Source organism: Gasterosteus aculeatus, chromosome 12 (genome assembly GCF_964276395.1).
Source record: "Gasterosteus aculeatus chromosome 12, fGasAcu3.hap1.1, whole genome shotgun sequence".
Lineage (NCBI taxonomy): Eukaryota > Metazoa > Chordata > Actinopteri > Perciformes > Gasterosteidae > Gasterosteus > Gasterosteus aculeatus.
The window spans coordinates 567,897-589,748 of record NC_135700.1 but is presented as its reverse complement, the minus strand read 5'-3'; the positions used below and the strand labels follow the sequence as shown (position 1 = coordinate 589,748).

At 36.2% G+C, this 21,852-nt stretch overlaps 35 non-coding genes across 35 annotated transcripts; all 35 read right to left on the bottom strand.

Annotated features, from left to right (window-relative positions):
- Positions 1-176: 176 nt before the first annotated feature.
- On the bottom strand, positions 177-317 carry LOC144385495 (U4 spliceosomal RNA). Its single transcript, XR_013451756.1, has one exon. It is a non-coding gene; the product is annotated as a U4 spliceosomal RNA (small nuclear RNA).
- Positions 318-801: 484 nt separating this feature from the next.
- Positions 802-942, bottom strand: LOC144385494 (U4 spliceosomal RNA). Its single transcript, XR_013451755.1, has one exon. It is a non-coding gene; the product is annotated as a U4 spliceosomal RNA (small nuclear RNA).
- Positions 943-1,427: 485 nt separating this feature from the next.
- On the bottom strand, positions 1,428-1,568 carry LOC144385493 (U4 spliceosomal RNA). The gene has a single exon (XR_013451754.1). It is a non-coding gene; the product is annotated as a U4 spliceosomal RNA (small nuclear RNA).
- Positions 1,569-2,053: 485 nt separating this feature from the next.
- Positions 2,054-2,194, bottom strand: LOC144385492 (U4 spliceosomal RNA). Its single transcript, XR_013451753.1, has one exon. It is a non-coding gene; the product is annotated as a U4 spliceosomal RNA (small nuclear RNA).
- A 484-nt stretch (positions 2,195-2,678) lies between these two features.
- LOC144385491 (U4 spliceosomal RNA) lies at positions 2,679-2,819 on the bottom strand. Its single transcript, XR_013451752.1, has one exon. It is a non-coding gene; the product is annotated as a U4 spliceosomal RNA (small nuclear RNA).
- A 475-nt stretch (positions 2,820-3,294) lies between these two features.
- On the bottom strand, positions 3,295-3,435 carry LOC144385490 (U4 spliceosomal RNA). The gene has a single exon (XR_013451751.1). It is a non-coding gene; the product is annotated as a U4 spliceosomal RNA (small nuclear RNA).
- Positions 3,436-3,920: 485 nt separating this feature from the next.
- On the bottom strand, positions 3,921-4,061 carry LOC144385488 (U4 spliceosomal RNA). The gene has a single exon (XR_013451749.1). It is a non-coding gene; the product is annotated as a U4 spliceosomal RNA (small nuclear RNA).
- Positions 4,062-4,545: 484 nt separating this feature from the next.
- On the bottom strand, positions 4,546-4,686 carry LOC144385487 (U4 spliceosomal RNA). Its single transcript, XR_013451748.1, has one exon. It is a non-coding gene; the product is annotated as a U4 spliceosomal RNA (small nuclear RNA).
- Positions 4,687-5,161: 475 nt separating this feature from the next.
- Positions 5,162-5,302, bottom strand: LOC144385486 (U4 spliceosomal RNA). Its single transcript, XR_013451747.1, has one exon. It is a non-coding gene; the product is annotated as a U4 spliceosomal RNA (small nuclear RNA).
- A 485-nt stretch (positions 5,303-5,787) lies between these two features.
- Positions 5,788-5,928, bottom strand: LOC144385485 (U4 spliceosomal RNA). Its single transcript, XR_013451746.1, has one exon. It is a non-coding gene; the product is annotated as a U4 spliceosomal RNA (small nuclear RNA).
- Positions 5,929-6,413: 485 nt separating this feature from the next.
- LOC144385484 (U4 spliceosomal RNA) lies at positions 6,414-6,554 on the bottom strand. Its single transcript, XR_013451745.1, has one exon. It is a non-coding gene; the product is annotated as a U4 spliceosomal RNA (small nuclear RNA).
- Positions 6,555-7,038: 484 nt separating this feature from the next.
- LOC144385483 (U4 spliceosomal RNA) lies at positions 7,039-7,179 on the bottom strand. The gene has a single exon (XR_013451744.1). It is a non-coding gene; the product is annotated as a U4 spliceosomal RNA (small nuclear RNA).
- A 485-nt stretch (positions 7,180-7,664) lies between these two features.
- LOC144385585 (U4 spliceosomal RNA) lies at positions 7,665-7,805 on the bottom strand. The gene has a single exon (XR_013451846.1). It is a non-coding gene; the product is annotated as a U4 spliceosomal RNA (small nuclear RNA).
- A 484-nt stretch (positions 7,806-8,289) lies between these two features.
- Positions 8,290-8,430, bottom strand: LOC144385482 (U4 spliceosomal RNA). Its single transcript, XR_013451743.1, has one exon. It is a non-coding gene; the product is annotated as a U4 spliceosomal RNA (small nuclear RNA).
- Positions 8,431-8,915: 485 nt separating this feature from the next.
- LOC144385481 (U4 spliceosomal RNA) lies at positions 8,916-9,056 on the bottom strand. Its single transcript, XR_013451742.1, has one exon. It is a non-coding gene; the product is annotated as a U4 spliceosomal RNA (small nuclear RNA).
- Positions 9,057-9,541: 485 nt separating this feature from the next.
- On the bottom strand, positions 9,542-9,682 carry LOC144385480 (U4 spliceosomal RNA). The gene has a single exon (XR_013451741.1). It is a non-coding gene; the product is annotated as a U4 spliceosomal RNA (small nuclear RNA).
- Positions 9,683-10,166: 484 nt separating this feature from the next.
- LOC144385479 (U4 spliceosomal RNA) lies at positions 10,167-10,307 on the bottom strand. Its single transcript, XR_013451740.1, has one exon. It is a non-coding gene; the product is annotated as a U4 spliceosomal RNA (small nuclear RNA).
- A 485-nt stretch (positions 10,308-10,792) lies between these two features.
- Positions 10,793-10,933, bottom strand: LOC144385584 (U4 spliceosomal RNA). Its single transcript, XR_013451845.1, has one exon. It is a non-coding gene; the product is annotated as a U4 spliceosomal RNA (small nuclear RNA).
- A 484-nt stretch (positions 10,934-11,417) lies between these two features.
- LOC144385477 (U4 spliceosomal RNA) lies at positions 11,418-11,558 on the bottom strand. Its single transcript, XR_013451738.1, has one exon. It is a non-coding gene; the product is annotated as a U4 spliceosomal RNA (small nuclear RNA).
- A 485-nt stretch (positions 11,559-12,043) lies between these two features.
- LOC144385476 (U4 spliceosomal RNA) lies at positions 12,044-12,184 on the bottom strand. Its single transcript, XR_013451737.1, has one exon. It is a non-coding gene; the product is annotated as a U4 spliceosomal RNA (small nuclear RNA).
- Positions 12,185-12,669: 485 nt separating this feature from the next.
- On the bottom strand, positions 12,670-12,810 carry LOC144385475 (U4 spliceosomal RNA). Its single transcript, XR_013451736.1, has one exon. It is a non-coding gene; the product is annotated as a U4 spliceosomal RNA (small nuclear RNA).
- A 475-nt stretch (positions 12,811-13,285) lies between these two features.
- Positions 13,286-13,426, bottom strand: LOC144385474 (U4 spliceosomal RNA). Its single transcript, XR_013451735.1, has one exon. It is a non-coding gene; the product is annotated as a U4 spliceosomal RNA (small nuclear RNA).
- Positions 13,427-13,911: 485 nt separating this feature from the next.
- Positions 13,912-14,052, bottom strand: LOC144385473 (U4 spliceosomal RNA). The gene has a single exon (XR_013451734.1). It is a non-coding gene; the product is annotated as a U4 spliceosomal RNA (small nuclear RNA).
- Positions 14,053-14,532: 480 nt separating this feature from the next.
- On the bottom strand, positions 14,533-14,673 carry LOC144385472 (U4 spliceosomal RNA). Its single transcript, XR_013451733.1, has one exon. It is a non-coding gene; the product is annotated as a U4 spliceosomal RNA (small nuclear RNA).
- A 485-nt stretch (positions 14,674-15,158) lies between these two features.
- Positions 15,159-15,299, bottom strand: LOC144385471 (U4 spliceosomal RNA). Its single transcript, XR_013451732.1, has one exon. It is a non-coding gene; the product is annotated as a U4 spliceosomal RNA (small nuclear RNA).
- Positions 15,300-15,784: 485 nt separating this feature from the next.
- Positions 15,785-15,925, bottom strand: LOC144385470 (U4 spliceosomal RNA). Its single transcript, XR_013451731.1, has one exon. It is a non-coding gene; the product is annotated as a U4 spliceosomal RNA (small nuclear RNA).
- Positions 15,926-16,410: 485 nt separating this feature from the next.
- On the bottom strand, positions 16,411-16,551 carry LOC144385469 (U4 spliceosomal RNA). Its single transcript, XR_013451730.1, has one exon. It is a non-coding gene; the product is annotated as a U4 spliceosomal RNA (small nuclear RNA).
- A 484-nt stretch (positions 16,552-17,035) lies between these two features.
- Positions 17,036-17,176, bottom strand: LOC144385468 (U4 spliceosomal RNA). The gene has a single exon (XR_013451729.1). It is a non-coding gene; the product is annotated as a U4 spliceosomal RNA (small nuclear RNA).
- Positions 17,177-17,661: 485 nt separating this feature from the next.
- On the bottom strand, positions 17,662-17,802 carry LOC144385466 (U4 spliceosomal RNA). Its single transcript, XR_013451727.1, has one exon. It is a non-coding gene; the product is annotated as a U4 spliceosomal RNA (small nuclear RNA).
- Positions 17,803-18,286: 484 nt separating this feature from the next.
- On the bottom strand, positions 18,287-18,427 carry LOC144385465 (U4 spliceosomal RNA). Its single transcript, XR_013451726.1, has one exon. It is a non-coding gene; the product is annotated as a U4 spliceosomal RNA (small nuclear RNA).
- Positions 18,428-18,912: 485 nt separating this feature from the next.
- On the bottom strand, positions 18,913-19,053 carry LOC144385618 (U4 spliceosomal RNA). Its single transcript, XR_013451878.1, has one exon. It is a non-coding gene; the product is annotated as a U4 spliceosomal RNA (small nuclear RNA).
- Positions 19,054-19,538: 485 nt separating this feature from the next.
- LOC144385464 (U4 spliceosomal RNA) lies at positions 19,539-19,679 on the bottom strand. The gene has a single exon (XR_013451725.1). It is a non-coding gene; the product is annotated as a U4 spliceosomal RNA (small nuclear RNA).
- A 485-nt stretch (positions 19,680-20,164) lies between these two features.
- Positions 20,165-20,305, bottom strand: LOC144385617 (U4 spliceosomal RNA). The gene has a single exon (XR_013451877.1). It is a non-coding gene; the product is annotated as a U4 spliceosomal RNA (small nuclear RNA).
- A 485-nt stretch (positions 20,306-20,790) lies between these two features.
- On the bottom strand, positions 20,791-20,931 carry LOC144385463 (U4 spliceosomal RNA). The gene has a single exon (XR_013451724.1). It is a non-coding gene; the product is annotated as a U4 spliceosomal RNA (small nuclear RNA).
- Positions 20,932-21,416: 485 nt separating this feature from the next.
- LOC144385614 (U4 spliceosomal RNA) lies at positions 21,417-21,557 on the bottom strand. The gene has a single exon (XR_013451874.1). It is a non-coding gene; the product is annotated as a U4 spliceosomal RNA (small nuclear RNA).
- Between the last annotated feature and the right edge of the window lie 295 nt (positions 21,558-21,852).

Sequence of the window (21,852 nt, the reverse complement as noted above, 5' to 3'; positions counted from 1 at the left end):
TTTACCATTGACATAAAATGCGACGTCTCCGTGACAACCAATGAATAAGGAATTTGACAAGATTTCTAAAGATGTTAAAACAAATCTAAAATTGTAGAGAGAACACTAGACAACAACTTAAGAAGCTCATTTTTCGCGATGTCGAATTCAGCTTACTATTGACATATCATCTGAAGTCTCCTTAGAGACTAACAAAAATTGCCTCAGCTGACTATATTTCAAGTCATCTTTGGCGGGTATTGGGTTAAAGTTTTCAACCAGCAATAATCACGTCTCAGTAAACTTCATAGACTATGAAATTGCCTCTGCAAAAGGATGCCTATGGCTACAAAAGTATCAACCAGTACCTGGTGTAACACTCCTGAAACAAATGGTGCATTTCTCTAACCTTACAGCATGGAACCACGCCCAGTCCATGTTATGAGAGTTATTGCTGGATATGGCAACAAAGTATCCTTAGTACTATCAACGTTAAGAGCCTACCGTGACAAACAATCAATTTGGAATTTGAGGAGTTTTATAAAGATGTTAGAAGAAATCTAAAATTGTTGACAGAACACTACAGCACAATTTTGGAAACTCATTTTCTGTTTATTTGAGAGCGATAAACCTCATGTCGATTAAAGTTTACCATTGACATAAAATGTGACGTCTCCGTGACAACCAATGAATAAGGAATTTGACAAGATTTCTAAAGATGTTAAAACAAATCTAAAATTGTAGAGAGAACACTAGACAACAACTTAAGATCTCATTTTTCGCGATGTCGAATTCAGCTTACTATTGACATATCATCTGAAGTCTCCTTAGAGACTAACAAAAATTGCCTCAGCTGACTATATTTCAAGTCATCTTTGGCGGGTATTGGGTTAAAGTTTTCAACCAGCAATAATCACGTCTCAGTAAACTTCATAGACTATGAAATTGCCTCTGCAAAAGGATGCCTATGGCTACAAAAGTATCAACCAGTACCTGGTGTAACACTCCTGAAACAAATGGTGCATTTCTCTAACCTTACAGCATGGAACCACGCCCAGTCCATGTTATGAGAGTTATTGCTGGATATGGCAACAAAGTATCCTTAGTACTATCAACGTTAAGAGCCTACCGTGACAAACAATCAATTTGGAATTTGAGGAGTTTTATAAAGATGTTAGAAGAAATCTAAAATTGTTGACAGAACACTACAGCACAATTTTGGAAACTAATTTTCTGTTTATTTGAGAGCGATAAACCTCATGTCGATTAAAGTTTACCATTGACATAAAATGCGACGTCTCCGTGACAACCAATGAATAAGGAATTTGACAAGATTTCTAAAGATGTTAAAACAAATCTAAAATTGTAGAGAGAACACTAGACAACAACTTAAGAAGCTCATTTTTCGCGATGTCGAATTCAGCTTACTATTGACATATCATCTGAAGTCTCCTTAGAGACTAACAAAAATTGCCTCAGCTGACTATATTTCAAGTCATCTTTGGCGGGTATTGGGTTAAAGTTTTCAACCAGCAATAATCACGTCTCAGTAAACTTCATAGACTATGAAATTGCCTCTGCAAAAGGATGCCTATGGCTACAAAAGTATCAACCAGTACCTGGTGTAACACTCCTGAAACAAATGGTGCATTTCTCTAACCTTACAGCATGGAACCACGCCCAGTCCATGTTATGAGAGTTATTGCTGGATATGGCAACAAAGTATCCTTAGTACTATCAACGTTAAGAGCCTACCGTGACAAACAATCAATTTGGAATTTGAGGAGTTTTATAAAGATGTTAGAAGAAATCTAAAATTGTTGACAGAACACTACAGCACAATTTTGGAAACTCATTTTCTGTTTATTTGAGAGCGATAAACCTCATGTCGATTAAAGTTTACCATTGACATAAAATGCGACGTCTCCGTGACAACCAATGAATAAGGAATTTGACAAGATTTCTAAAGATGTTAAAACAAATCTAAAATTGTAGAGAGAACACTAGACAACAACTTAAGAAGCTCATTTTCCGCGATGTCGAATTCAGCTTACTATTTACATATCATCTGAAGTCTCCTTAGAGACTAACAAAAATTGCCTCAGCTGACTATATTTCAAGTCATCTTTGGCGGGTATTGGGTTAAAGTTTTCAACCAGCAATAATCACGTCTCAGTAAACTTCATAGACTATGAAATTGCCTCTGCAAAAGGATGCCTATGGCTACAAAAGTATCAACCAGTACCTGGTGTAACACTCCTGAAACAAATGGTGCATTTCTCTAACCTTACAGCATGGAACCACGCCCAGTCCATGTTATGAGAGTTATTGCTGGATATGGCAACAAAGTATCCTTAGTATTATCAACGTTAAGAGCCTACCGTGACAAACAATCAATTTGGAATTTGAGGAGTTTTATAAAGATGTTAGAAGAAATCTAAAATTGTTGACAGAACACTACAGCACAATTTTGGAAACTCATTTTCTGTTTATTTGAGAGCGATAAACCTCATGTCGATTAAAGTTTACCATTGACATAAAATGTGACGTCTCCGTGACAACCAATGAATAAGGAATTTGACAAGATTTCTAAAGATGTTAAAACAAATCTAAAATTGTAGAGAGAACACTAGACAACAACTTAAGATCTCATTTTTCGCGATGTCGAATTCAGCTTACTATTGACATATCATCTGAAGTCTCCTTAGAGACTAACAAAAATTGCCTCAGCTGACTATATTTCAAGTCATCTTTGGCGGGTATTGGGTTAAAGTTTTCAACCAGCAATAATCACGTCTCAGTAAACTTCATAGACTATGAAATTGCCTCTGCAAAAGGATGCCTATGGCTACAAAAGTATCAACCAGTACCTGGTGTAACACTCCTGAAACAAATGGTGCATTTTTCTAACCTTACAGCATGGAACCACGCCCAGTCCATATTATTGCTGGATATGGCAACAAAGTATCCTTAGTACTATCAACGTTAAGAGCCTACCGTGACAAACAATCAATTTGGAATTTGAAGAGTTTTCTAAAGATGTTAGAAGAAATCTAAAATTGTTGACAGAACACTACAGCACAATTTTGGAAACTCATTTTCTGTTTATTTGAGAGCGATAAACCTCATGTCGATTAAAGTTTACCATTGACATAAAATGTGACGTCTCCGTGACAACCAATGAATAAGGAATTTGACAAGATTTCTAAAGATGTTAAAACAAATCTAAAATTGTAGAGAGAACACTAGACAACAACTTAAGATCTCATTTTTCGCGATGTCGAATTCAGCTTACTATTGACATATCATCTGAAGTCTCCTTAGAGACTAACAAAAATTGCCTCAGCTGACTATATTTCAAGTCATCTTTGGCGGGTATTGGGTTAAAGTTTTCAACCAGCAATAATCACGTCTCAGTAAACTTCATAGACTATGAAATTGCCTCTGCAAAAGGATGCCTATGGCTACAAAAGTATCAACCAGTACCTGGTGTAACACTCCTGAAACAAATGGTGCATTTCTCTAACCTTACAGCATGGAACCACGCCCAGTCCATGTTATGAGAGTTATTGCTGGATATGGCAACAAAGTATCCTTAGTACTATCAACGTTAAGAGCCTACCGTGACAAACAATCAATTTGGAATTTGAGGAGTTTTATAAAGATGTTAGAAGAAATCTAAAATTGTTGACAGAACACTACAGCACAATTTTGGAAACTCATTTTCTGTTTATTTGAGAGCGATAAACCTCATGTCGATTAAAGTTTACCATTGACATAAAATGCGACGTCTCCGTGACAACCAATGAATAAGGAATTTGACAAGATTTCTAAAGATGTTAAAACAAATCTAAAATTGTAGAGAGAACACTAGACAACAACTTAAGAAGCTCATTTTTCGCGATGTCGAATTCAGCTTACTATTGACATATCATCTGAAGTCTCCTTAGAGACTAACAAAAATTGCCTCAGCTGACTATATTTCAAGTCATCTTTGGCGGGTATTGGGTTAAAGTTTTCAACCAGCAATAATCACGTCTCAGTAAACTTCATAGACTATGAAATTGCCTCTGCAAAAGGATGCCTATGGCTACAAAAGTATCAACCAGTACCTGGTGTAACACTCCTGAAACAAATGGTGCATTTCTCTAACCTTACAGCATGGAACCACGCCCAGTCCATGTTATGAGAGTTATTGCTGGATATGGCAACAAAGTATCCTTAGTATTATCAACGTTAAGAGCCTACCGTGACAAACAATCAATTTGGAATTTGAGGAGTTTTATAAAGATGTTAGAAGAAATCTAAAATTGTTGACAGAACACTACAGCACAATTTTGGAAACTCATTTTCTGTTTATTTGAGAGCGATAAACCTCATGTCGATTAAAGTTTACCATTGACATAAAATGTGACGTCTCCGTGACAACCAATGAATAAGGAATTTGACAAGATTTCTAAAGATGTTAAAACAAATCTAAAATTGTAGAGAGAACACTAGACAACAACTTAAGATCTCATTTTTCGCGATGTCGAATTCAGCTTACTATTGACATATCATCTGAAGTCTCCTTAGAGACTAACAAAAATTGCCTCAGCTGACTATATTTCAAGTCATCTTTGGCGGGTATTGGGTTAAAGTTTTCAACCAGCAATAATCACGTCTCAGTAAACTTCATAGACTATGAAATTGCCTCTGCAAAAGGATGCCTATGGCTACAAAAGTATCAACCAGTACCTGGTGTAACACTCCTGAAACAAATGGTGCATTTTTCTAACCTTACAGCATGGAACCACGCCCAGTCCATATTATTGCTGGATATGGCAACAAAGTATCCTTAGTACTATCAACGTTAAGAGCCTACCGTGACAAACAATCAATTTGGAATTTGAAGAGTTTTCTAAAGATGTTAGAAGAAATCTAAAATTGTTGACAGAACACTACAGCACAATTTTGGAAACTCATTTTCTGTTTATTTGAGAGCGATAAACCTCATGTCGATTAAAGTTTACCATTGACATAAAATGTGACGTCTCCGTGACAACCAATGAATAAGGAATTTGACAAGATTTCTAAAGATGTTAAAACAAATCTAAAATTGTAGAGAGAACACTAGACAACAACTTAAGATCTCATTTTTCGCGATGTCGAATTCAGCTTACTATTGACATATCATCTGAAGTCTCCTTAGAGACTAACAAAAATTGCCTCAGCTGACTATATTTCAAGTCATCTTTGGCGGGTATTGGGTTAAAGTTTTCAACCAGCAATAATCACGTCTCAGTAAACTTCATAGACTATGAAATTGCCTCTGCAAAAGGATGCCTATGGCTACAAAAGTATCAACCAGTACCTGGTGTAACACTCCTGAAACAAATGGTGCATTTCTCTAACCTTACAGCATGGAACCACGCCCAGTCCATGTTATGAGAGTTATTGCTGGATATGGCAACAAAGTATCCTTAGTACTATCAACGTTAAGAGCCTACCGTGACAAACAATCAATTTGGAATTTGAGGAGTTTTATAAAGATGTTAGAAGAAATCTAAAATTGTTGACAGAACACTACAGCACAATTTTGGAAACTCATTTTCTGTTTATTTGAGAGCGATAAACCTCATGTCGATTAAAGTTTACCATTGACATAAAATGCGACGTCTCCGTGACAACCAATGAATAAGGAATTTGACAAGATTTCTAAAGATGTTAAAACAAATCTAAAATTGTAGAGAGAACACTAGACAACAACTTAAGAAGCTCATTTTTCGCGATGTCGAATTCAGCTTACTATTGACATATCATCTGAAGTCTCCTTAGAGACTAACAAAAATTGCCTCAGCTGACTATATTTCAAGTCATCTTTGGCGGGTATTGGGTTAAAGTTTTCAACCAGCAATAATCACGTCTCAGTAAACTTCATAGACTATGAAATTGCCTCTGCAAAAGGATGCCTATGGCTACAAAAGTATCAACCAGTACCTGGTGTAACACTCCTGAAACAAATGGTGCATTTCTCTAACCTTACAGCATGGAACCACGCCCAGTCCATGTTATGAGAGTTATTGCTGGATATGGCAACAAAGTATCCTTAGTACTATCAACGTTAAGAGCCTACCGTGACAAACAATCAATTTGGAATTTGAGGAGTTTTATAAAGATGTTAGAAGAAATCTAAAATTGTTGACAGAACACTACAGCACAATTTTGGAAACTCATTTTCTGTTTATTTGAGAGCGATAAACCTCATGTCGATTAAAGTTTACCATTGACATAAAATGTGACGTCTCCGTGACAACCAATGAATAAGGAATTTGACAAGATTTCTAAAGATGTTAAAACAAATCTAAAATTGTAGAGAGAACACTAGACAACAACTTAAGAAGCTCATTTTCCGCGATGTCGAATTCAGCTTACTATTGACATATCATCTGAAGTCTCCTTAGAGACTAACAAAAATTGCCTCAGCTGACTATATTTCAAGTCATCTTTGGCGGGTATTGGGTTAAAGTTTTCAACCAGCAATAATCACGTCTCAGTAAACTTCATAGACTATGAAATTGCCTCTGCAAAAGGATGCCTATGGCTACAAAAGTATCAACCAGTACCTGGTGTAACACTCCTGAAACAAATGGTGCATTTCTCTAACCTTACAGCATGGAACCACGCCCAGTCCATGTTATGAGAGTTATTGCTGGATATGGCAACAAAGTATCCTTAGTATTATCAACGTTAAGAGCCTACCGTGACAAACAATCAATTTGGAATTTGAGGAGTTTTATAAAGATGTTAGAAGAAATCTAAAATTGTTGACAGAACACTACAGCACAATTTTGGAAACTCATTTTCTGTTTATTTGAGAGCGATAAACCTCATGTCGATTAAAGTTTACCATTGACATAAAATGTGACGTCTCCGTGACAACCAATGAATAAGGAATTTGACAAGATTTCTAAAGATGTTAAAACAAATCTAAAATTGTAGAGAGAACACTAGACAACAACTTAAGATCTCATTTTTCGCGATGTCGAATTCAGCTTACTATTGACATATCATCTGAAGTCTCCTTAGAGACTAACAAAAATTGCCTCAGCTGACTATATTTCAAGTCATCTTTGGCGGGTATTGGGTTAAAGTTTTCAACCAGCAATAATCACGTCTCAGTAAACTTCATAGACTATGAAATTGCCTCTGCAAAAGGATGCCTATGGCTACAAAAGTATCAACCAGTACCTGGTGTAACACTCCTGAAACAAATGGTGCATTTCTCTAACCTTACAGCATGGAACCACGCCCAGTCCATGTTATGAGAGTTATTGCTGGATATGGCAACAAAGTATCCTTAGTACTATCAACGTTAAGAGCCTACCGTGACAAACAATCAATTTGGAATTTGAGGAGTTTTATAAAGATGTTAGAAGAAATCTAAAATTGTTGACAGAACACTACAGCACAATTTTGGAAACTAATTTTCTGTTTATTTGAGAGCGATAAACCTCATGTCGATTAAAGTTTACCATTGACATAAAATGCGACGTCTCCGTGACAACCAATGAATAAGGAATTTGACAAGATTTCTAAAGATGTTAAAAAAAATCTAAAATTGTAGAGAGAACACTAGACAACAACTTAAGAAGCTCATTTTTCGCGATGTCGAATTCAGCTTACTATTGACATATCATCTGAAGTCTCCTTAGAGACTAACAAAAATTGCCTCAGCTGACTATATTTCAAGTTATCTTTGGCGGGTATTGGGTTAAAGTTTTCAACCAGCAATAATCACGTCTCAGTAAACTTCATAGACTATGAAATTGCCTCTGCAAAAGGATGCCTATGGCTACAAAAGTATCAACCAGTACCTGGTGTAACACTCCTGAAACAAATGGTGCATTTCTCTAACCTTACAGCATGGAACCACGCCCAGTCCATGTTATGAGAGTTATTGCTGGATATGGCAACAAAGTATCCTTAGTATTATCAACGTTAAGAGCCTACCGTGACAAACAATCAATTTGGAATTTGAGGAGTTTTATAAAGATGTTAGAAGAAATCTAAAATTGTTGACAGAACACTACAGCACAATTTTGGAAACTCATTTTCTGTTTATTTGAGAGCGATAAACCTCATGTCGATTAAAGTTTACCATTGACATAAAATGTGACGTCTCCGTGACAACCAATGAATAAGGAATTTGACAAGATTTCTAAAGATGTTAAAACAAATCTAAAATTGTAGAGAGAACACTAGACAACAACTTAAGATCTCATTTTTCGCGATGTCGAATTCAGCTTACTATTGACATATCATCTGAAGTCTCCTTAGAGACTAACAAAAATTGCCTCAGCTGACTATATTTCAAGTCATCTTTGGCGGGTATTGGGTTAAAGTTTTCAACCAGCAATAATCACGTCTCAGTAAACTTCATAGACTATGAAATTGCCTCTGCAAAAGGATGCCTATGGCTACAAAAGTATCAACCAGTACCTGGTGTAACACTCCTGAAACAAATGGTGCATTTCTCTAACCTTACAGCATGGAACCACGCCCAGTCCATGTTATGAGAGTTATTGCTGGATATGGCAACAAAGTATCCTTAGTACTATCAACGTTAAGAGCCTACCGTGACAAACAATCAATTTGGAATTTGAGGAGTTTTATAAAGATGTTAGAAGAAATCTAAAATTGTTGACAGAACACTACAGCACAATTTTGGAAACTAATTTTCTGTTTATTTGAGAGCGATAAACCTCATGTCGATTAAAGTTTACCATTGACATAAAATGCGACGTCTCCGTGACAACCAATGAATAAGGAATTTGACAAGATTTCTAAAGATGTTAAAACAAATCTAAAATTGTAGAGAGAACACTAGACAACAACTTAAGAAGCTCATTTTTCGCGATGTCGAATTCAGCTTACTATTGACATATCATCTGAAGTCTCCTTAGAGACTAACAAAAATTGCCTCAGCTGACTATATTTCAAGTCATCTTTGGCGGGTATTGGGTTAAAGTTTTCAACCAGCAATAATCACGTCTCAGTAAACTTCATAGACTATGAAATTGCCTCTGCAAAAGGATGCCTATGGCTACAAAAGTATCAACCAGTACCTGGTGTAACACTCCTGAAACAAATGGTGCATTTCTCTAACCTTACAGCATGGAACCACGCCCAGTCCATGTTATGAGAGTTATTGCTGGATATGGCAACAAAGTATCCTTAGTACTATCAACGTTAAGAGCCTACCGTGACAAACAATCAATTTGGAATTTGAGGAGTTTTATAAAGATGTTAGAAGAAATCTAAAATTGTTGACAGAACACTACAGCACAATTTTGGAAACTCATTTTCTGTTTATTTGAGAGCGATAAACCTCATGTCGATTAAAGTTTACCATTGACATAAAATGTGACGTCTCCGTGACAACCAATGAATAAGGAATTTGACAAGATTTCTAAAGATGTTAAAACAAATCTAAAATTGTAGAGAGAACACTAGACAACAACTTAAGAAGCTCATTTTCCGCGATGTCGAATTCAGCTTACTATTGACATATCATCTGAAGTCTCCTTAGAGACTAACAAAAATTGCCTCAGCTGACTATATTTCAAGTCATCTTTGGCGGGTATTGGGTTAAAGTTTTCAACCAGCAATAATCACGTCTCAGTAAACTTCATAGACTATGAAATTGCCTCTGCAAAAGGATGCCTATGGCTACAAAAGTATCAACCAGTACCTGGTGTAACACTCCTGAAACAAATGGTGCATTTCTCTAACCTTACAGCATGGAACCACGCCCAGTCCATGTTATGAGAGTTATTGCTGGATATGGCAACAAAGTATCCTTAGTATTATCAACGTTAAGAGCCTACCGTGACAAACAATCAATTTGGAATTTGAGGAGTTTTATAAAGATGTTAGAAGAAATCTAAAATTGTTGACAGAACACTACAGCACAATTTTGGAAACTCATTTTCTGTTTATTTGAGAGCGATAAACCTCATGTCGATTAAAGTTTACCATTGACATAAAATGTGACGTCTCCGTGACAACCAATGAATAAGGAATTTGACAAGATTTCTAAAGATGTTAAAACAAATCTAAAATTGTAGAGAGAACACTAGACAACAACTTAAGATCTCATTTTTCGCGATGTCGAATTCAGCTTACTATTGACATATCATCTGAAGTCTCCTTAGAGACTAACAAAAATTGCCTCAGCTGACTATATTTCAAGTCATCTTTGGCGGGTATTGGGTTAAAGTTTTCAACCAGCAATAATCACGTCTCAGTAAACTTCATAGACTATGAAATTGCCTCTGCAAAAGGATGCCTATGGCTACAAAAGTATCAACCAGTACCTGGTGTAACACTCCTGAAACAAATGGTGCATTTCTCTAACCTTACAGCATGGAACCACGCCCAGTCCATGTTATGAGAGTTATTGCTGGATATGGCAACAAAGTATCCTTAGTACTATCAACGTTAAGAGCCTACCGTGACAAACAATCAATTTGGAATTTGAGGAGTTTTATAAAGATGTTAGAAGAAATCTAAAATTGTTGACAGAACACTACAGCACAATTTTGGAAACTAATTTTCTGTTTATTTGAGAGCGATAAACCTCATGTCGATTAAAGTTTACCATTGACATAAAATGCGACGTCTCCGTGACAACCAATGAATAAGGAATTTGACAAGATTTCTAAAGATGTTAAAAAAAATCTAAAATTGTAGAGAGAACACTAGACAACAACTTAAGAAGCTCATTTTTCGCGATGTCGAATTCAGCTTACTATTGACATATCATCTGAAGTCTCCTTAGAGACTAACAAAAATTGCCTCAGCTGACTATATTTCAAGTTATCTTTGGCGGGTATTGGGTTAAAGTTTTCAACCAGCAATAATCACGTCTCAGTAAACTTCATAGACTATGAAATTGCCTCTGCAAAAGGATGCCTATGGCTACAAAAGTATCAACCAGTACCTGGTGTAACACTCCTGAAACAAATGGTGCATTTCTCTAACCTTACAGCATGGAACCACGCCCAGTCCATGTTATGAGAGTTATTGCTGGATATGGCAACAAAGTATCCTTAGTATTATCAACGTTAAGAGCCTACCGTGACAAACAATCAATTTGGAATTTGAGGAGTTTTATAAAGATGTTAGAAGAAATCTAAAATTGTTGACAGAACACTACAGCACAATTTTGGAAACTCATTTTCTGTTTATTTGAGAGCGATAAACCTCATGTCGATTAAAGTTTACCATTGACATAAAATGTGACGTCTCCGTGACAACCAATGAATAAGGAATTTGACAAGATTTCTAAAGATGTTAAAACAAATCTAAAATTGTAGAGAGAACACTAGACGACAACTTAAGATCTCATTTTTCGCGATGTCGAATTCAGCTTACTATTGACATATCATCTGAAGTCTCCTTAGAGACTAACAAAAATTGCCTCAGCTGACTATATTTCAAGTCATCTTTGGCGGGTATTGGGTTAAAGTTTTCAACCAGCAATAATCACGTCTCAGTAAACTTCATAGACTATGAAATTGCCTCTGCAAAAGGATGCCTATGGCTACAAAAGTATCAACCAGTACCTGGTGTAACACTCCTGAAACAAATGGTGCATTTCTCTAACCTTACAGCATGGAACCACGCCCAGTCCATGTTATGAGAGTTATTGCTGGATATGGCAACAAAGTATCCTTAGTACTATCAACGTTAAGAGCCTACCGTGACAAACAATCAATTTGGAATTTGAGGAGTTTTATAAAGATGTTAGAAGAAATCTAAAATTGTTGACAGAACACTACAGCACAATTTTGGAAACTAATTTTCTGTTTATTTGAGAGCGATAAACCTCATGTCGATTAAAGTTTACCATTGACATAAAATGCGACGTCTCCGTGACAACCAATGAATAAGGAATTTGACAAGATTTCTAAAGATGTTAAAACAAATCTAAAATTGTAGAGAGAACACTAGACAACAACTTAAGAAGCTCATTTTTCGCGATGTCGAATTCAGCTTACTATTGACATATCATCTGAAGTCTCCTTAGAGACTAACAAAAATTGCCTCAGCTGACTATATTTCAAGTCATCTTTGGCGGGTATTGGGTTAAAGTTTTCAACCAGCAATAATCACGTCTCAGTAAACTTCATAGACTATGAAATTGCCTCTGCAAAAGGATGCCTATGGCTACAAAAGTATCAACCAGTACCTGGTGTAACACTCCTGAAACAAATGGTGCATTTCTCTAACCTTACAGCATGGAACCACGCCCAGTCCATGTTATGAGAGTTATTGCTGGATATGGCAACAAAGTATCCTTAGTACTATCAACGTTAAGAGCCTACCGTGACAAACAATCAATTTGGAATTTGAAGAGTTTTCTAAAGATGTTAGAAGAAATCTAAAATTGTTGACAGAACACTACAGCACAATTTTGGAAACTCATTTTCTGTTTATTTGAGAGCGATAAACCTCATGTCGATTAAAGTTTACCATTGACATAAAATGTGACGTCTCCGTGACAACCAATGAATAAGGAATTTGACAAGATTTCTAAAGATGTTAAAACAAATCTAAAATTGTAGAGAGAACACTAGACAACAACTTAAGAAGCTCATTTTCCGCGATGTCGAATTCAGCTTACTATTGACATATCATCTGAAGTCTCCTTAGAGACTAACAAAAATTGCCTCAGCTGACTATATTTCAAGTCATCTTTGGCGGGTATTGGGTTAAAGTTTTCAACCAGCAATAATCACGTCTCAGTAAACTTCATAGACTATGAAATTGCCTCTGCAAAAGGATGCCTATGGCTACAAAAGTATCAACCAGTACCTGGTGTAACACTCCTGAAACAAATGGTGCATTTTTCTAACCTTACAGCATGGAACCACGCCCAGTCCATATTATTGCTGGATATGGCAACAAAGTATCCTTAGTACTATCAACGTTAAGAGCCTACCGTGACAAACAATCAATTTGGAATTTGAAGAGTTTTCTAAAGATGTTAGAAGAAATCTAAAATTGTTGACAGAACACTACAGCACAATTTTGGAAACTCATTTTCTGTTTATTTGAGAGCGATAAACCTCATGTCGATTAAAGTTTACCATTGACATAAAATGTGACGTCTCCGTGACAACCAATGAATAAGGAATTTGACAAGATTTCTAAAGATGTTAAAACAAATCTAAAATTGTAGAGAGAACACTAGACAACAACTTAAGATCTCATTTTTCGCGATGTCGAATTCAGCTTACTATTGACATATCATCTGAAGTCTCCTTAGAGACTAACAAAAATTGCCTCAGCTGACTATATTTCAAGTCATCTTTGGCGGGTATTGGGTTAAAGTTTTCAACCAGCAATAATCACGTCTCAGTAAACTTCATAGACTATGAAATTGCCTCTGCAAAAGGATGCCTATGGCTACAAAAGTATCAACCAGTACCTGGTGTAACACTCCTGAAACAAATGGTGCATTTCTCTAACCTTACAGCATGGAACCACGCCCAGTCCATGTTATGAGAGTTATTGCTGGATATGGCAACAAAGTATCCTTAGTACTATCAACGTTAAGAGCCTACCGTGACAAACAATCAATTTGGAATTTGAGGAGTTTTATAAAGATGTTAGAAGAAATCTAAAATTGTTGACAGAACACTACAGCACAATTTTGGAAACTCATTTTCTGTTTATTTGAGAGCGATAAACCTCATGTCGATTAAAGTTTACCATTGACATAAAATGCGACGTCTCCGTGACAACCAATGAATAAGGAATTTGACAAGATTTCTAAAGATGTTAAAACAAATCTAAAATTGTAGAGAGAACACTAGACAACAACTTAAGAAGCTCATTTTTCGCGATGTCGAATTCAGCTTACTATTGACATATCATCTGAAGTCTCCTTAGAGACTAACAAAAATTGCCTCAGCTGACTATATTTCAAGTCATCTTTGGCGGGTATTGGGTTAAAGTTTTCAACCAGCAATAATCACGTCTCAGTAAACTTCATAGACTATGAAATTGCCTCTGCAAAAGGATGCCTATGGCTACAAAAGTATCAACCAGTACCTGGTGTAACACTCCTGAAACAAATGGTGCATTTCTCTAACCTTACAGCATGGAACCACGCCCAGTCCATGTTATGAGAGTTATTGCTGGATATGGCAACAAAGTATCCTTAGTACTATCAACGTTAAGAGCCTACCGTGACAAACAATCAATTTGGAATTTGAGGAGTTTTATAAAGATGTTAGAAGAAATCTAAAATTGTTGACAGAACACTACAGCACAATTTTGGAAACTCATTTTCTGTTTATTTGAGAGCGATAAACCTCATGTCGATTAAAGTTTACCATTGACATAAAATGTGACGTCTCCGTGACAATGAATAAGGAATTTGACAAGATTTCTAAAGATGTTAAAACAAATCTAAAATTGTAGAGAGAACACTAGACAACAACTTAAGATCCCATTTTTCGCGATGTCGAATTCAGCTTACTATTGACATATCATCTGAAGTCTCCTTAGAGACTAACAAAAATTGCCTCAGCTGACTATATTTCAAGTCATCTTTGGCGGGTATTGGGTTAAAGTTTTCAACCAGCAATAATCACGTCTCAGTAAACTTCATAGACTATGAAATTGCCTCTGCAAAAGGATGCCTATGGCTACAAAAGTATCAACCAGTACCTGGTGTAACACTCCTGAAACAAATGGTGCATTTCTCTAACCTTACAGCATGGAACCACGCCCAGTCCATGTTATGAGAGTTATTGCTGGATATGGCAACAAAGTATCCTTAGTACTATCAACGTTAAGAGCCTACCGTGACAAACAATCAATTTGGAATTTGAGGAGTTTTATAAAGATGTTAGAAGAAATCTAAAATTGTTGACAGAACACTACAGCACAATTTTGGAAACTAATTTTCTGTTTATTTGAGAGCGATAAACCTCATGTCGATTAAAGTTTACCATTGACATAAAATGCGACGTCTCCGTGACAACCAATGAATAAGGAATTTGACAAGATTTCTAAAGATGTTAAAACAAATCTAAAATTGTAGAGAGAACACTAGACAACAACTTAAGAAGCTCATTTTTCGCGATGTCGAATTCAGCTTACTATTGACATATCATCTGAAGTCTCCTTAGAGACTAACAAAAATTGCCTCAGCTGACTATATTTCAAGTCATCTTTGGCGGGTATTGGGTTAAAGTTTTCAACCAGCAATAATCACGTCTCAGTAAACTTCATAGACTATGAAATTGCCTCTGCAAAAGGATGCCTATGGCTACAAAAGTATCAACCAGTACCTGGTGTAACACTCCTGAAACAAATGGTGCATTTCTCTAACCTTACAGCATGGAACCACGCCCAGTCCATGTTATGAGAGTTATTGCTGGATATGGCAACAAAGTATCCTTAGTACTATCAACGTTAAGAGCCTACCGTGACAAACAATCAATTTGGAATTTGAAGAGTTTTCTAAAGATGTTAGAAGAAATCTAAAATTGTTGACAGAACACTACAGCACAATTTTGGAAACTCATTTTCTGTTTATTTGAGAGCGATAAACCTCATGTCGATTAAAGTTTACCATTGACATAAAATGTGACGTCTCCGTGACAACCAATGAATAAGGAATTTGACAAGATTTCTAAAGATGTTAAAACAAATCTAAAATTGTAGAGAGAACACTAGACAACAACTTAAGAAGCTCATTTTCCGCGATGTCGAATTCAGCTTACTATTGACATATCATCTGAAGTCTCCTTAGAGACTAACAAAAATTGCCTCAGCTGACTATATTTCAAGTCATCTTTGGCGGGTATTGGGTTAAAGTTTTCAACCAGCAATAATCACGTCTCAGTAAACTTCATAGACTATGAAATTGCCTCTGCAAAAGGATGCCTATGGCTACAAAAGTATCAACCAGTACCTGGTGTAACACTCCTGAAACAAATGGTGCATTTCTCTAACCTTACAGCATGGAACCACGCCCAGTCCATGTTATGAGAGTTATTGCTGGATATGGCAACAAAGTATCCTTAGTACTATCAACGTTAAGAGCCTACCGTGACAAACAATCAATTTGGAATTTGAAGAGTTTTCTAAAGATGTTAGAAGAAATCTAAAATTGTTGACAGAACACTACAGCACAATTTTGGAAACTCATTTTCTGTTTATTTGAGAGCGATAAACCTCATGTCGATTAAAGTTTACCATTGACATAAAATGTGACGTCTCCGTGACAACCAATGAATAAGGAATTTGACAAGATTTCTAAAGATGTTAAAACAAATCTAAAATTGTAGAGAGAACACTAGACAACAACTTAAGAAGCTCATTTTCCGCGATGTCGAATTCAGCTTACTATTGACATATCATCTGAAGTCTCCTTAGAGACTAACAAAAATTGCCTCAGCTGACTATATTTCAAGTCATCTTTGGCGGGTATTGGGTTAAAGTTTTCAACCAGCAATAATCACGTCTCAGTAAACTTCATAGACTATGAAATTGCCTCTGCAAAAGGATGCCTATGGCTACAAAAGTATCAACCAGTACCTGGTGTAACACTCCTGAAACAAATGGTGCATTTCTCTAACCTTACAGCATGGAACCACGCCCAGTCCATGTTATGAGAGTTATTGCTGGATATGGCAACAAAGTATCCTTAGTACTATCAACGTTAAGAGCCTACCGTGACAAACAATCAATTTGGAATTTGAGGAGTTTTATAAAGATGTTAGAAGAAATCTAAAATTGTTGACTGAACACTACAGCACAATTTTGGAAACTCATTTTCTGTTTATTTGAGAGCGATAAACCTCATGTCGATTAAAGTTTACCATTGACATCAAATGTGACGTCTCCGTGACAACCAATGAATAAGGAATTTGACAAGATTTCTAAAGATGTTAAAACAAATCTAAAATTGTAGAGAGAACACTAGACAACAACTTAAGATCTCATTTTTCGCGATGTCGAATTCAGCTTACTATTGACATATCATCTGAAGTCTCCTTAGAGACTAACAAAAATTGCCTCAGCTGACTATATTTCAAGTCATCTTTGGCGGGTATTGGGTTAAAGTTTTCAACCAGCAATAATCACGTCTCAGTAAACTTCATAGACTATGAAATTGCCTCTGCAAAAGGATGCCTATGGCTACAAAAGTATCAACCAGTACCTGGTGTAACACTCCTGAAACAAATGGTGCATTTCTCTAACCTTACAGCATGGAACCACGCCCAGTCCATGTTATGAGAGTTATTGCTGGATATGGCAACAAAGTATCCTTAGTACTATCAACGTTAAGAGCCTACCGTGACAAACAATCAATTTGGAATTTGAAGAGTTTTCTAAAGATGTTAGAAGAAATCTAAAATTGTTGACAGAACACTACAGCACAATTTTGGAAACTCATTTTCTGTTTATTTGAGAGCGATAAACCTCATGTCGATTAAAGTTTACCATTGACATAAAATGCGACGTCTCCGTGACAACCAATGAATAAGGAATTTGACAAGATTTCTAAAGATGTTAAAAAAAATCTAAAATTGTAGAGAGAACACTAGACAACAACTTAAGAAGCTCATTTTCCGCGATGTCGAATTCAGCTTACTATTGACATATCATCTGAAGTCTCCTTAGAGACTAACAAAAATTGCCTCAGCTGACTATATTTCAAGTCATCTTTGGCGGGTATTGGGTTAAAGTTTTCAACCAGCAATAATCACGTCTCAGTAAACTTCATAGACTATGAAATTGCCTCTGCAAAAGGATGCCTATGGCTACAAAAGTATCAACCAGTACCTGGTGTAACACTCCTGAAACAAATGGTGCATTTCTCTAACCTTACAGCATGGAACCACGCCCAGTCCATGTTATGAGAGTTATTGCTGGATATGGCAACAAAGTATCCTTAGTACTATCAACGTTAAGAGCCTACCGTGACAAACAATCAATTTGGAATTTGAGGAGTTTTATAAAGATGTTAGAAGAAATCTAAAATTGTTGACTGAACACTACAGCACAATTTTGGAAACTCATTTTCTGTTTATTTGAGAGCGATAAACCTCATGTCGATTAAAGTTTACCATTGACATCAAATGTGACGTCTCCGTGACAACCAATGAATAAGGAATTTGACAAGATTTCTAAAGATGTTAAAACAAATCTAAAATTGTAGAGAGAACACTAGACAACAACTTAAGATCTCATTTTTCGCGATGTCGAATTCAGCTTACTATTGACATATCATCTGAAGTCTCCTTAGAGACTAACAAAAATTGCCTCAGCTGACTATATTTCAAGTCATCTTTGGCGGGTATTGGGTTAAAGTTTTCAACCAGCAATAATCACGTCTCAGTAAACTTCATAGACTATGAAATTGCCTCTGCAAAAGGATGCCTATGGCTACAAAAGTATCAACCAGTACCTGGTGTAACACTCCTGAAACAAATGGTGCATTTCTCTAACCTTACAGCATGGAACCACGCCCAGTCCATGTTATGAGAGTTATTGCTGGATATGGCAACAAAGTATCCTTAGTACTATCAACGTTAAGAGCCTACCGTGACAAACAATCAATTTGGAATTTGAAGAGTTTTCTAAAGATGTTAGAAGAAATCTAAAATTGTTGACAGAACACTACAGCACAATTTTGGAAACTCATTTTCTGTTTATTTGAGAGCGATAAACCTCATGTCGATTAAAGTTTACCATTGACATAAAATGTGACGTCTCCGTGACAACCAATGAATAAGGAATTTGACAAGATTTCTAAAGATGTTAAAACAAATCTAAAATTGTAGAGAGAACACTAGACAACAACTTAAGAAGCTCATTTTCCGCGATGTCGAATTCAGCTTACTATTGACATATCATCTGAAGTCTCCTTAGAGACTAACAAAAATTGCCTCAGCTGACTATATTTCAAGTCATCTTTGGCGGGTATTGGGTTAAAGTTTTCAACCAGCAATAATCACCTCTTAGTAAACTTCATAGACTATGAAATTGCCTCTGCAAAAGGATGCCTATGGCTACAAAAGTATCAACCAGTACCTGGTGTAACACTCCTGAAACAAATGGTGCATTTCTCTAACCTTACAGCATGGAACCACGCCCAGTCCATGTTATGAGAGTTATTGCTGGATATGGCAACAAAGTATCCTTAGTACTATCAACGTTAAGAGCCTACCGTGACAAACAATCAATTTGGAATTTGAGGAGTTTTATAAAGATGTTAGAAGAAATCTAAAATTGTTGACAGAACACTACAGCACAATTTTGGAAACTCATTTTCTGTTTATTTGAGAGCGATAAACCTCATGTCGATTAAAGTTTACCATTGACATAAAATGCGACGTCTCCGTGACAACCAATGAATAAGGAATTTGACAAGATTTCTAAAGATGTTTAAAAAAATCTAAAATTGTAGAGAGAACACTAGACAACAACTTAAGAAGCTCATTTTTCGCGATGTCGAATTCAGCTTACTATTGACATATCATCTGAAGTCTCCTTAGAGACTAACAAAAATTGCCTCAGCTGACTATATTTCAAGTCATCTTTGGCGGGTATTGGGTTAAAGTTTTCAACCAGCAATAATCACGTCTCAGTAAACTTCATAGACTATGAAATTGCCTCTGCAAAAGGATGCCTATGGCTACAAAAGTATCAACCAGTACCTGGTGTAACACTCCTGAAACAAATGGTGCATTTCTCTAACCTTACAGCATGGAACCACGCCCAGTCCATGTTATGAGAGTTATTGCTGGATATGGCAACAAAGTATCCTTAGTACTATCAACGTTAAGAGCCTACCGTGACAAACAATCAATTTGGAATTTGAAGAGTTTTCTAAAGATGTTAGAAGAAATCTAAAATTGTTGACAGAACACTACAGCACAATTTTGGAAACTCATTTTCTGTTTATTTGAGAGCGATAAACCTCATGTCGATTAAAGTTTACCATTGACATAAAATGTGACGTCTCCGTGACAACCAATGAATAAGGAATTTGACAAGATTTCTAAAGATGTTAAAACAAATCTAAAATTGTAGAGAGAACACTAGACAACAACTTAAGAAGCTCATTTTCCGCGATGTCGAATTCAGCTTACTATTGACATATCATCTGAAGTCTCCTTAGAGACTAACAAAAATTGCCTCAGCTGACTATATTTCAAGTCATCTTTGGCGGGTATTGGGTTAAAGTTTTCAACCAGCAATAATCACCTCTTAGTAAACTTCATAGACTATGAAATTGCCTCTGCAAAAGGATGCCTATGGCTACAAAAGTATCAACCAGTACCTGGTGTAACACTCCTGAAACAAATGGTGCATTTCTCTAACCTTACAGCATGGAACCACGCCCAGTCCATGTTATGAGAGTTATTGCTGGATATGGCAACAAAGTATCCTTAGTACTATCAACGTTAAGAGCCTACCGTGACAAACAATCAATTTGGAATTTGAGGAGTTTTATAAAGATGTTAGAAGAAATCTAAAATTGTTGACAGAACACTACAGCACAATTTTGGAAACTCATTTTCTGTTTATTTGAGAGCGATAAACCTCATGTCGATTAAAGTTTACCATTGACATAAAATGCGACGTCTCCGTGACAACCAATGAATAAGGAATTTGACAAGATTTCTAAAGATGTTTAAAAAAATCTAAAATTGTAGAGAGAACACTAGACAACAACTTAAGAAGCTCATTTTTCGCGATGTCGAATTCAGCTTACTATTGACATATCATCTGAAGTCTCCTTAGAGACTAACAAAAATTGCCTCAGCTGACTATATTTCAAGTCATCTTTGGCGGGTATTGGGTTAAAGTTTTCAACCAGCAATAATCACGTCTCAGTAAACTTCATAGACTATGAAATTGCCTCTGCAAAAGGATGCCTATGGCTACAAAAGTATCAACCAGTACCTGGTGTAACACTCCTGAAACAAATGGTGCATTTCTCTAACCTTACAGCATGGAACCACGCCCAGTCCATGTTATGAGAGTTATTGCTGGATATGGCAACAAAGTATCCTTAGTACTATCAACGTTAAGAGCCTACCGTGACAAACAATCAATTTGGAATTTGAGGAGTTTTATAAAGATGTTAGAAGAAATCTAAAATTGTTGACAGAACACTACAGCACAATTTTGGAAACTCATTTTCTGTTTATTTGAGAGCGATAAACCTCATGTCGATTAAAGTTTACCATTGACATAAAATGTGACGTCTCCGTGACAACCAATGAATAAGGAATTTGACAAGATTTCTAAAGATGTTAAAACAAATCTAAAATTGTAGAGAGAACACTAGACAACAACTTAAGAAGCTCATTTTTCGCGATGTCGAATTCAGCTTACTATTGACATATCATCTGAAGTCTCCTTAGAGACTAAGAAAAATTGCCTCAGCTGACTATATTTCAAGTCATCTTTGGCGGGTATTGGGTTAAAGTTTTCAACCAGCAATAATCACGTCTCAGTAAACTTCATAGACTATGAAATTGCCTCTGCAAAAGGATGCCTAGGGCTACAAAAGTATCAACCAGTACCTGGTGTAACACTCCTGAAACAAATGGTGCATTTCTCTAACCTTACAGCATGGAACCACGCCCAGTCCATGTTATGAGAGTTATTGCTGGATATGGCAACAAAGTATCCTTAGTACTATCAACGTTAAGAGCCTACCGTGACAAACAATCAATTTGGAATTTGAGGAGTTTTATAAAGATGTTAGAAGAAATCTAAAATTGTTGACAGAACACTACAGCACAATTTTGGAAACTCATTTTCTGTTTATTTGAGAGCGATAAACCT